This window comes from Oncorhynchus keta, chromosome 14, assembly GCF_023373465.1.
Source record: "Oncorhynchus keta strain PuntledgeMale-10-30-2019 chromosome 14, Oket_V2, whole genome shotgun sequence".
In the NCBI taxonomy this organism is placed as follows: Eukaryota; Metazoa; Chordata; class Actinopteri; order Salmoniformes; family Salmonidae; genus Oncorhynchus; species Oncorhynchus keta.
The window spans coordinates 8,705,111-8,717,645 of record NC_068434.1 but is presented as its reverse complement, the minus strand read 5'-3'; the positions used below and the strand labels follow the sequence as shown (position 1 = coordinate 8,717,645).

General features: G+C 41.2%; 1 protein-coding gene and 1 long non-coding RNA gene across 2 annotated transcripts in view; one reads left to right on the top strand and one right to left on the bottom strand.

Annotated features, from left to right (window-relative positions):
- Positions 1 to 12,535, bottom strand: part of LOC127907182 (uncharacterized) — a 251,290-nt gene that overhangs the window by 192,078 nt on the left and 46,677 nt on the right. The gene's annotated exons all lie outside the window — the stretch shown is intronic.
- LOC127907187 (uncharacterized) overlaps positions 1 to 12,535 on the top strand; it is a 44,127-nt gene that overhangs the window by 815 nt on the left and 30,777 nt on the right. The window lies entirely within an intron of this gene.

Genomic DNA, 12,535 nt, shown 5'->3' with positions numbered 1-12,535 from the left:
GTTGTACTTCGTTCAGTTACGTATTGCTAAAGAACATAATATGTCTGTCAGGGAATGCTATTCTGATATGTCAGATGAAGAGTTAGACCAGAAAGTCAGCCTCATTAAGGCAGGGATGCCCCATGCAGGCTTTAAGATGGTCAGAGGAAGTCTCAGAGCAAATGGACCATTGTGTACAATGGTGAAGAGTTAGGGAGTCTCTGCAGCGTGTAGATGGTACCCCAAGCGGGCTTTAAGATGGGCCATCGTGTACGATGGTGAAGAGTTAGGGAGTCTCTGCAGCGTGTAGATGGTGCCCCAAGCGGGCTTTAAGATGGGCCATCGTGTACCATGGTGAAGAGTTAGGGAGTCTCTGCAGCGTGTAGATGGTACCCCAAGCGGGCTTTAAGATGGGCCATCGTGTACCATGGTGAAGAGTTAGGGAGTCTCTGCAGCGTGTAGATGGTGCAGGTATCATTGCCAGAATGATCCAGCTTCGTTGCATTGCTCAGTTAAAATACTCTGTTCCTGCTCCCCTGTCTCTCGAACACATTGATACAAATCCTAAATTGATAAGGTACTAAGATATATAATGTCTACCTCATATCTAAGATGTATAATATATCTAAGAAGTTATTTGAACTTTTTTATTCTTATAGGACATTTTCAATGTTTCAACATTTTCAATGTTTCATTTTCAATGATGTTTCAGTTGCTCTTCATCAACTGGTTAAACATAAATAATGAATCAGTTTAAACATTTCACTTTAATTCCAATGCTTTTCTTCAACATACAAACAGGTAAAAGATATTTTTGTATGGCATGTATATTTCATCACCAAAAGAACAACTAATGATGCACAATCGTTTGTCTTTACATTGTAATTTAACATATTCCTCTCATTTGTCATTTTTTTTTGCTTGACTCGTTATGACTTTATAATTACTTACATTTGCTTAACATGTAATGTTTGGTCAGCCATCTTTGCTGAAGAAAGTCACCAGGGATGGGTGGCTCATGTCAAATCTGATATGATTGGTCATATAAAAATCTTGGGAGACCCAAAATGCATAATGAGTGCTCTATCTCCCTCAGGTGGTCTGGCGCAAATGACGCCGTTACGCTGTGTACCTCAAGTCCTGCAGTATAAGCTCACAACTTTTTTAAAAGGAGGAACCACTGTAATGAATATAATCCATTTGTTCAGCACTGTTGAAATGTACAGAGACAGAATTCAGAACATGGGCCGTTATTACAGCATTATCCCTGTACACCAAATCAGAACCGCAGGGATGAATGAAGCGGGCATATAAGCAGACAATGAAAGCAAAATAACATGCAAAACAAGCAAACATTGCTAAATGTTTTTTTTGCTAAACACGGGGGGCTCAAAACCTGCCCTGAATGATGACTCGCCACTGACAATACTATAATCAAAGATGACTCTATGATGAATAAATTATTATTAAAAAAGATGAGCTCATTTTTATTGGTGAATCAAAATTGGTTGATTCAATCATACAGTGTTTTACAACGGTGAAGTTAGCTTTATATTAAAGATTCAGACTTTACTCTTCAATACCTCTTCAACGAACATGCAAGGATGATATTAATGTAATATTCTAAATTGGCTGATGATAGTGAATAAGTTACACCCCTTGTTTTTCCAATTCGGTGTCATATTCCCTTTTTGGAGGTGAAACGTAGCTAAAAATGTGTACTATCCTCTGCTCAGTGGGTTAAGGACCGTCTTAAAACTGCAACGCCTACTGTTTGCTTGTAAATTAAAAATGTCAATAACTTCTCAACTACAAGACAGTACTAAAACAATTTGACATTGTAAAGAGACCTCTTCTTCGAACGCAATTAGTTGAACTTTGTTTGACTTCATCTATAAAATGTAAAATAAATCACTTTACATAAATGTAACTTCAAAAAACATCAATATCTTCTACCCCATAAGACTTTCATGAATACAACCAACTATTATTGGTTAAGGGACCTCATCCCTCCAATCAACAATTACTTTTGTATTTTTCTTATTTTAGCGATTTTACACACCCAAATCTAACTGCCTGTAGCTCTGGCCCCAGCAAGGATATGCATATTCTTGGTAGCATTTGAAAGGAAACACTTTGAAGTTTGTGGAAATGTGAACTGAATATAGGAGAAGAAAAATACAAAGAAAACTACTTTTTTCCTAACACCCTTGGAAATGCAACAGAATGATCCCAGTTCCAGCCATCACTCTGGTTGTAATTCCGCTGGTGTCCACAAGATGACACCAGTGTATGTGCAAAGTTTCAGACGGATAAGTTGATATACGAGTGAAGTCAACCAGGTACATTTGGGCAAATCGTGAAGAGACATTTGTTTGTATTCATATAACATTTTTCTGTTCAAATATCATCAAATCTGTATGCTGGGACTTTGATTGAGCTTTTCCAGTATTAGTAGACATATTATAACTTCAACATTTGCAAAACAACCAGTTTTCATAACTTAATAATTCTGAATGTTCTTATAATTTTTGTCCAAAAGGAAAATGCTGTCGTACAAGGTTAGTAGCTACATTTGATGACAGAAACAGGGTTTCCCGAAAAGCTAACATTTACATATTTACATTTAAGTCATTTAGCAGACGCTCTTATCCAGAGCGACTTACAAATTGGTGCATACACCTATGACAACCAGTGGAACAGCCACTTGCATCTAAATCTTGTTGGGGGGGGTGAGAAGGATTACTTACCCTTACCCTCCTATTGCAGATCGACATAAAAGACAGCCGTGGTGTCGCTCTTCATTTCTTGGTTCTCCTGTGGTACATATAAAAACCCGCTACATGTAACCATAGCAACAGTATATATTAGGCCGTTACAAATATAAACAGTCATGTCCACTCCCCAGACAGGTGCATGTCTAATGGTGTCTTATGACCCCAGAGCACATATAAAGTGCACTCATCTTATCTTGCTAGCTCTTCTGCAATTAATTACCACATATGTTCTGGAAAAATTCTCAATACTAGCTGGATCATCGGCTAAACAAACTGCACTATCAATCACAACGTTCAACAGTTCATCTCAGGCCAGAGCACGTTGCTATGGCAGCCAGAGCACGTTGCTATGGCAGCAACAGTCTTCCCCACAGACATACAGGGCTCATTGGGAGATGGTATTTGAAGGAGAAAGTGAGTTGAATAATTTACTACACTGTTTAGATTGAGCACATCTAACCCAAGTATATACTTTGTCATGACAATATGAACATATGGATGTGTTCTAGACAAGTATACCAAATATTGACTGATTTGTCACACAGGACAATTTTTTTATTTTACCCACTGTTAGAACATTTTGTCGCTAGAGCAAGGTTGTTAGAAACTCAAAAATCCCTGTGGAAAACTGTTGCAGCTCATGTCGACCTTAAAATCCACAATGCAATGCGCTCTCTCTCTCTGGCTAGCTAGGTAGCTAGTAAACATAGTGACACACAATAATACAAAAGTATCTAGCACGCGAGCGGTGTAGTCAGAATGTAAGCCAAGTATATACTTTGTCATGACAATATGAACATATGGATGTATTCTGGACAAGTATGCCCATACCATATATTGGTTGATTTGGGAATCTGGAGTCCCGGTAATTGTTTTAAAAGCGTTATTAAATGTGACGGTGAGTTCTTCTCACTGGAGATAGGGGATAACAATGTCGCTATGATGCGTTCCTGTACGATTTCCTGACCATTTAGAAGTTAAATCATGTAGGAAATGTTTATTTTACCCACTGATAGAACAAACATTTACATCACTTAAGCAGACACTCTTCTCAAGGAGTGCCTTACAGGAGCAAATGGGGTTAAGTGACGAGCTCAAGGGCACAGCGACAGATTTTTCACCTAGTGAGCTTGGGATTCAAACCAGCAACCTTTCCGTTATTGGCCCAGTGCTGTTAACTAGGCTACCTGTCACCAAATTGACATGAGTTTAATGATTTTTATTCTTGGGGTGGATTATCGCTTTAAGGTAGCCAAATGTGACTCACCACCCGGATGCAGTTTTATGAGGCAAAATGTGAAACTGTTTTTTTACATTGATAAAAGTAGAGACTCAGAGTTACTAAATGGTACATCATACACTGCATTTGAGGATCAATGGGAAAGTCATTCTGCTTTGAAAGATGATCAACTCACTTTTGAGAAAATCACCTTTGAATGTTTTGGTATCTAGTGAAGAGCTCTTTGTCTACACCCATTCAGCATCATTCACACCCTCTTCAGCTTTAGCCCCACCCATCTCTGACCACACACTTGACTCTCTGGCCGATGATTTGTTAACTTCTGGAAAACATGAAAACAGCCTAACAAGCTCTGCTGGCAACAATTTCATTATGCTTTTTTGCAGATGTTTACTGACACCGGCCATATTCAATGGGTGTTGTACACGTTAGGTAATGTTAGCTAATGAGCCAGCCAGCTAACGTTAGCTAGTGCAACAACAATGAACAACATTCCAACTGCCTAACATTAGGCTCTAACTAGAGAAGCAAACAGCTCTGAGAAATATATAATAACATCCGCTAGGGAATTACACTTTAGCTTTAGACATATAGCTAGCTAGCTAGGTAAACAATGTTTAAGACCACAACTTTAGCTAATTTTTATTTATTATTTTACCTTTATTTTACCAGGCAAGTCAGTTAAGAACAAATTCTTATTTTCAATGACGGCCTAGGCGACAGATTTGTATCTTGTCAGCTCAGGGATTCGAACTTGCAACCTTTTGGTTACTAGTCCAACGCTCTAACCACTAGGCTACCCTGCCGCCCTAATGAGCCAGCCAGCTAACGTTAGCTAGTGTGGCAACAATGCCACAGTGCTGGGAGCTAAGCAACCAGGTCCAATGTTAGCTAGCTAACATTAGACTCTTAAATAGAAAAGCAAATGGCTCTGGGGAAACAAATAATGTCAGCTAGGGACCCAGTCAGCTAACGTTAGCTTTTCGGGAAACCCTGTTTCTGTCATCAAATATAGCTACTAACCTTGTACGACAGCATTTTCCTTTTGGACAAAAATTATAAGAACGTTCAGAATTATGAAGTTATGAAAACTGGTTGTTTTGCAAATGTTGAAGTTATAATATGTCTACTAATACTGGAAAAGCTAAATCAAAGTCCAAGTATACAGATTTGATGATATTCTTACAGAAAAATGTTATATGAATGCAAATGTCTCTTCACGATTTGCCCAAATGTACCTGGTTGACTTCGCTCGTACATCAACTTATCCGTCTGAAACTTTGCACATACACTGGTGCCATCTTGTGGACACCAATAGAATTACAACCAGAGTGATGGCTGGAACTGGGATCATTCTGTTGCATTTCAAAGAGGGTGTTAGGAAAAAAAGTAGTTTTTTCTTTGTATTTTCTTCTCCTATATTCAATTCACATTTCCACAAACTTCAAAGTGTTTCCTTTCAAATTCTACCAAGAATATGCATATCCTGCTTCAGGGCCAGAGCTACAGGCAGTTAGATTTGGGTGTAAAATCGCTAAAATAAGACAAATACAAAAGTAATTGTTGATTGGAGGATGAGGTCCCTTAACCAATAATAGTTGGTTGTATTCATGAAAGTCTTATGGGGTAGAAGATATTGATGTTTTTTGAAGTTACATTTATGTAAAGTGATTTACTTTACATTTTATAGATGATGTCAAACAAAGTTCAACTAATTGCATTCGAAAGAAGAGGTCTCTTTACAATGTCAAATTGTTTTTAGTACTGTCTTGTAGTTGAGAAGTTATTGACATTTTTAATTTACAAGCAACAGTAGGCGTTGCAGTTTTAAGACGGTCCCTTAACCCTCTGAGCAGAGGATAGTACATTTTTAGCTACGTTTCACCTCCAAAAAGGGAATATGACGCCGAATTGGGAAAACAAGGGGTGTAACTTATTCACTATCATCAGCCAATTTAGAATATTACATTAATATCATCCTTGCATGTTCCGTTGAAGAGGAATTTATATCTTTAATATAAAGCTTACTTCACCGTTGTAAAACACTGTATGATTGATTTGATTCACCAATAAAAATGGCGAGCTCATCTTTTAATAATAATTTATTCATCATAGAGTCATCTTTGATTATAGTATTGTCAGTGGCGAGCCATCATTCAGGGCAGGTGTTTAGCAAAAAAAAAAACATTTAGTAATAATGCTGCTTGTTTTGCATGTTATTTTGCTTTCATTGTCTGCTTATATGCCCGCTTCATTCATCCTGCGGTTCTGATTTGGTGTACAGGGATAATGCTGTAATAACGGCCCATGTTCTGAATTCTGTCTCTGTACATTTCAACAGTGCTGAACAAATGGTTATATTCATTACAGTGGTTCCTCCTTTAAAAGTCCCAAGATTTTTATATGACCAATCATATCGAATTTGACGCGAGCCACCTGGTGACTTTCTGACCAAACATTACATGTTAAGCAAAATGTAAGTAATTATAAAGTCATAACGAGTCAAGCAAAAAAAAATGACAATTGAGAGGAATATGTTAATTAATGTAAAGACAAACGATTGTGCATCATTAGTTGTTCATTTAGTGATGGGAAATATGCAATATGCATACAAAATCATATACTTACCTGTTTGTATGTTGAAAAAAAGCATTGGAATTAAAAGTGAAATGTTTAAACTGCTTCATTATTTATGTTTAACCAGTTGACGAAGAACAACTCCAATTTCATACATCATTGAAAATGTAAGAATAAGAATAAAAAAGTTCAAATAACTTCTTAGATATATTATACATCTTAGATATGAGGGAGACATTATATATCTTAGTACCTTATCAATTTAGGATTTGTATCAATGTGTTCGAGAGACAGGGGAGCAGGAACAGAGTATTTTAACTGAGCAATGCAACGAAGCTGGATCATTCTGGCAATGATACCTGCACCATCTACACGCTGCAGAGACTCCCTAACTCTTCACCATGGTACACGATGGCCCATCTTAAAGCCCGCTTGGGGTACCATCTACACGCTGCAGAGACTCCCTAACTCTTCACCATGGTACACGATGGCCCATCTTAAAGCCCGCTTGGGGTACCATCTACACGCTGCAGAGACTCCCTAACTCTTCACCATTGTACACGATGGCCCATCTTAAAGCCCGCTTGGGGTACCATCTACACGCTGCAGAGACTCCCTAACTCTTCACCATGGTACACGATGGCCCATCTTAAAGCCTGCTTGGGTACCATCTACACGCTGCAGAGACTCCTAACTCTTCACCATTGTACACGATGGCCCATTTGCTCTGAGACTTCCTCTGACCATCTTAAAGCCTGCATGGGGCATCCCTGCCTTAATGAGGCTGACTTTCTGGTCTAACTCTTCATCTGACATATCAGAATAGCATTCCCTGACAGACATATTATGTTCTTTCATCCTCCTGTAAAAAAAAAAAAAAATGTTTTTAAAGCGAACTGTTTCACTGTCATGGAATATGATTATATATCGCCTATGAAACAAATAGGACATGGCTTATGAGTCGCCATAAAAGAAAGTTAAAATATTAATTCAACTGAAAATGGCAAGAACAGGCGTTTGTAGGTAAATGCTTTCGGTTAGCTTGAGAATGATAATTGCATGATTTATCATTCTACGCTATGTATGAATGTAATATAGTACAATGTTATGAACCGACACTGAATCGTGTGAGCGAACTACTAGCTATGTAAAAGTTGGACGGAAGAACGCCCAGTGCTGCTTACCTGAGATGCCATCATCACACAGTCCTTCTTCGTAGGTGTCCACTATGTCTTCCTTTGTGTCGGAAAGAAAGAATGAACAGAACAGTATTGGTTGTAGCCAGACTGACAATCAAAAACGGACCAAAATGGAGGGTGGTTGATAGCGAAATTAAATTGGAGTTTTTTTTTTCAAATACATTTTTTGTTCTCTAAATATTTTTTGGGAAAAAAGTTTTGCGCTCTATAACAAAATATTTGATTGCAAAAAAAATGTTGAACTTTTTGAAGCCTAGTTTTTGATGTCAGAAAAAATATTTTGGTTTGAAAATAAAAAAGTTGCTTTCAGATAAATCATTTTGGGAGACTTGCTCTCGACAAAAAGACATCCATTTGTTGCAAGTTGGGGAGGAGGTCTAATAGCTGAACAATAGGCTGTTCAACCTTTACTAAAGAATAGTCTAATAGCCGAGCTAGGTGTGAAAACACCCGTCCTATCACAGACCAGATTTGCCCTCATGACCAAGGGGGATTTAGAGCACTGATTATGCTTTTGGATCACAATGCACTAAGGTGTCTCTAACTGACAATGAATGTGCAATATAAACCAAATAATAAACTGATAATTGTGCACAACATCAAATGAAACAAGCAGGGAGCAGGTTTCCAACCCTCAAACTTCTTGCCCGAAATCCAGCGAGCTATCGACAGTGCACCAAAAGCATGCTCAGTGAAGTGCCAGGGCCGGCCCGAGGCATATGCGATTGCTTAATTCCCATCCCGAATTGACCTGACCTGACCCCCATGAGGAACTCTTTCAGGGTCTCAACTTACTCTGCTATCAACTTAAACGTCATGAACAGAGGGAAAACAGGTCTTACCTATGTGGACGATCTTATAGCCCTCCTCAGCTTCTCTCTGATATGTTCTCTCTATCCTTCTGAGGTTCCTCTTCTCCAACTTCTTATTTACCCAGCCCACAGCTCTCCTTCGGATACATTTATCGGGTGGGACAAGGTCCTCCTGGTCATCTTCCTTCTCCTCCTCCTCTTCAGTGTCCTCTAAGTCACCCCTCTTGTACTCAAGGATCTCCTCTTTTTTCTTTACCTCTAAAATCTTCTCTCTCTCTGATTAAAGCTAAATGGCCTTCAATGGCTCTCTTTCTCTCCTCCTCTCTCTCATCTTCTCTCTGCCTCTCTTCGTCTCAACATTTCTTTCTGTCTAGCAATTTCAATCTCTCGTTTTCTATCCTGCTCCTCTTGTTGTCTTGCCCTCTCCTGTTTTCTTTCCATCTCCAGCCGTCTTTCCTCCTTCTCCCTCCTGATTTGTTGTCCTCTTTCTATGTGTTCTCGTTCCCCCTTCAACACTTCTCTCTCTGATTGAAGCTAAATGAAATTCCCAATAGCATTTGTGGAGTGTTACAACAATGTTGTCTCAGATGTTTATGCTTGTAGAAATTACTCCTACAAATGAATAATGCAATTATTTACAACCTGCACAGATACAGTTATCAACAACAACAACAGTAATGACGTTAATAAGGAAGTGGATATTCAACCGGCAGAAGAAAGGCATAGGGGTTGAGATAAATGAAGGTTAGGTTCAGGACCTAGGGTTGGGTTAAGGTAAAGGTTAGGTATATTTTCAGTGATGTTAAGGTAAGGGTTAAGGAAAGGAATAAAAGTTAACATTGGGTTAGCGTACCGCTGTCTGCCACTATTCATTTTCAGCTGGTAAATATACACTGCCTTCTAATAATAACAATGACATGTCTTACGTGGGCCAGTTGTAGGTCCACCATCAGTAGATCCAGCAGTTGTTTGAGTCTGTGGATCTCTTGCAGTTTTCTCTGGTGCTCCTTCGTTTCTGTGGCTCCCTCTGTCTCTCTGCCTCTCTCTGGCTCTGACTCCCTCTGGCTCTGACTCCCTTCCTGGGTCTCAGGATTTCAGTCTTCCACTCTTTCATTATACCCCTTTCTACTCTTCTCCTCCTTTCATCTTTTGAAAGGGCTTGGAGATGGTCTGTCTCAGACTGTAGTTGTTCAATGATCTTGTCCATCTCCGTTCCACCAATTCAATCCAAGGGCTTTATTGGGAAACACGTGTTAACATTGCCAAAGCAAGTGAGGTAGACAACATACAAAGTGAATATATAAGGTGAAAAACAACAAAAAGGAACAGTAACCATTACACATACAGAAGTTTCAAAACAGTAAAGACATTACAAATGTCATATTATATATATATATACACAATGTACAAATAGTTAAAGGACACAAGATAAAATAAATAAGCATAAATATGGGTTGTATTTACAATGGTGTTTGTTCTTCACTGGTTGCCCTTTTCTCGTGGCAACAGGTCACAAATCTTGCTGCTGTGATGGCACACTGTGGAATTTCACCCAGTAGATATGGGAGTTTTTCAAAATTGGATTTGTTTTCGAATTCTTTGTGGATCTGTGTGATCTGGGGGAAATATGTATCTCTAATATGGTCATACATTGGGCAGGAGGTTAGGAAGTGCATCTCAGTTTCCACCTCATTTTGTGGGCAGTGAGCACATAGCCTGTCTTCTCTTGAGAGCCATGTCTGCCTACGGCCTTTCTCAATAGCAAGGCTATGCTCACTGAGTCTGTACATAGTCAAAGCTTTCCTTCATTTTGGGTCAGTCACAGTGGTCAGGTATTCTGCCGCTGTGTACTCTCTGTGTAGGGCCAAATAGCATTCTAGTTTGCTCTGTTTTTTTGTTAATTCTTTCCAATGTGTTAAGTAATTATCTTTTTGTTTTCTCATGATTTGGTTGGGTCTAATTGTGCTGTTGTCCTGGGGCTCTGTAGGGTGTGTTTGTGTTTGTGAACAGAGCCCCAGGACCAGCTTGCTTAGGGGACTCTTCTCCAGGTTCATCTCTCTGTAGGTGATGGCTTTGTTATTACATTTACATTTAAGTCATTTAGCAGACGCTCTTATCCAGAGCGACTTACAAATTGGTGCATTCACCTTATGACATCCAGTAGAATAGTCACTTTACAATAGTGCATCTAAATCTTAAAGGGGGGGAGGGGTGAGAAGGATTACTTATCCTATCCTAGGTATTCCTTAAAGAGGTGGGGTTTCAGGTGTCTCCGGAAGGTGGTGATTGACTCCGCTGTCCTGGCGTCGTGAGGGAGTTTGTTCCACCATTGGGGGGCCAGAGCAGCGAACCGTTTTGACTGGGCTGAGCGGGAACTGTACTTCCTCAGTGGTAGGGAGGCGAGCAGGCCAGAGGTGGATGAACGCAGTGCCCTTGTTTGGGTGTAGGGCCTGATCAGAGCCTGGAGGTACTGAGGTGCCGTTCCCCTCACAGCTCCGTAGGCAAGCACCATGGTCTTGTAGCAGATGCGAGCTTCAACTGGAAGCCAGTGGAGTGAGCGGAGGAGCGGGGTGACGTGAGAGAACTTGGGAAGGTTGAACACCAGACGGGCTGCGGCGTTCTGGATGAGTTGTAGGGGTTTAATGGCACAGGCAGGAGCCCAGCCAACAGCGAGTTGCAGTAGTCCAGACGGGAGATGACAAGTGCCTGGATTAGGACCTGCGCCGCTTCCTGTGTGAGGCAGGGTCGTACTCTGCGGATGTTGTAGAGCATGAACCTACAGGAACGGGCCACCGCCTTGATGTTAGTTGAGAACGACAGGGTGTTGTCCAGGATCACGCCAAGGTTCTTAGCGCTCTGGGAGGAGGACAGAATGGTGTTGTCAACCGTGATGGCGAGATCATGGAACGGGCAGTCCTTCCCGGGAGGAAGAGCAGCTCCGTCTTGCCGATGTTCAGCTTGAGGTGGTGATCCGTCATCCACACTGATATGTCTGCCAGACATGCAGAGATGCGATTCGCCACCTGGTCATCAGAAGGGGGAAAGGAGAAGATTAATTGTGTGTCGTCTGCATAGCAATGATAGGAGAGACCATGTGAGGTTATGACAGAGCCAAGTGACTTGGTGTATAGCGAGAATAGGAGAGGGCCTAGAACAGAGCCCTGGGGACACCAGTGGTGAGAGCGTGGTGAGGAGACAGATTCTCGCCACGCCACCTGGTAGGAGCGACCTGTCAGGTAGGACGCAATCCAAGCGTGGGCCGCGCCGGAGATGCCCAACTCGGAGAGGGTGGAGGGAGGATCTGATGGTTCACAGTATCGAAGGCAGCCGATAGGTCTAGAAGGATGAGAGCAGAGGAGAGAGTTAGCTTTAGCGGTGCGGAGCGCCTCCGTGATACAGAGAAGAGCAGTCTCAGTTGAATGACTAGTCTTGAAACCTGACTGATTTGGATCAAGAAGGTCATTCAGAGAGAGATAGCGGGAGAGCTGGCCAAGGACGGCACGTTCAAGAGTTTTGGAGAGAAAAGAAAGAAGGGATACTGGTCTGTAGTTGTTGACATCGGAGGGATTGAGTGTAGGTTTTTTCAGAAGGGGTGCAACTCTCGCTCTCTTGAGGACGGAAGGGACGTAGCCAGCGGTCAGGGATGAGTTGATGAGCGAGGTGAGGTAAGGGAGAAGGTCTCCGGAAATGGTCTGGAGAAGAGAGGATGGGATAGGGTCAAGCGGGCAGGTTGTTGGGCGGCCGGCCATCACAAGACGCAAGATTTGATCTGGAGAGAGGGAGAAAAGAGGTCAGAGCACAGGGTAGGGCAGTGTGAGCAGAACCAGCGGTGCCGTTTGACTTAGCAAGCGAGGATCGGATGTCGTCGACCTTCTTTTCAAAATGGTTGACGAAGTCATCTGCAGAGAGGGAGGAGGGGGGGGATTCAGGAGTGAGGAGAAGGTTAACTGC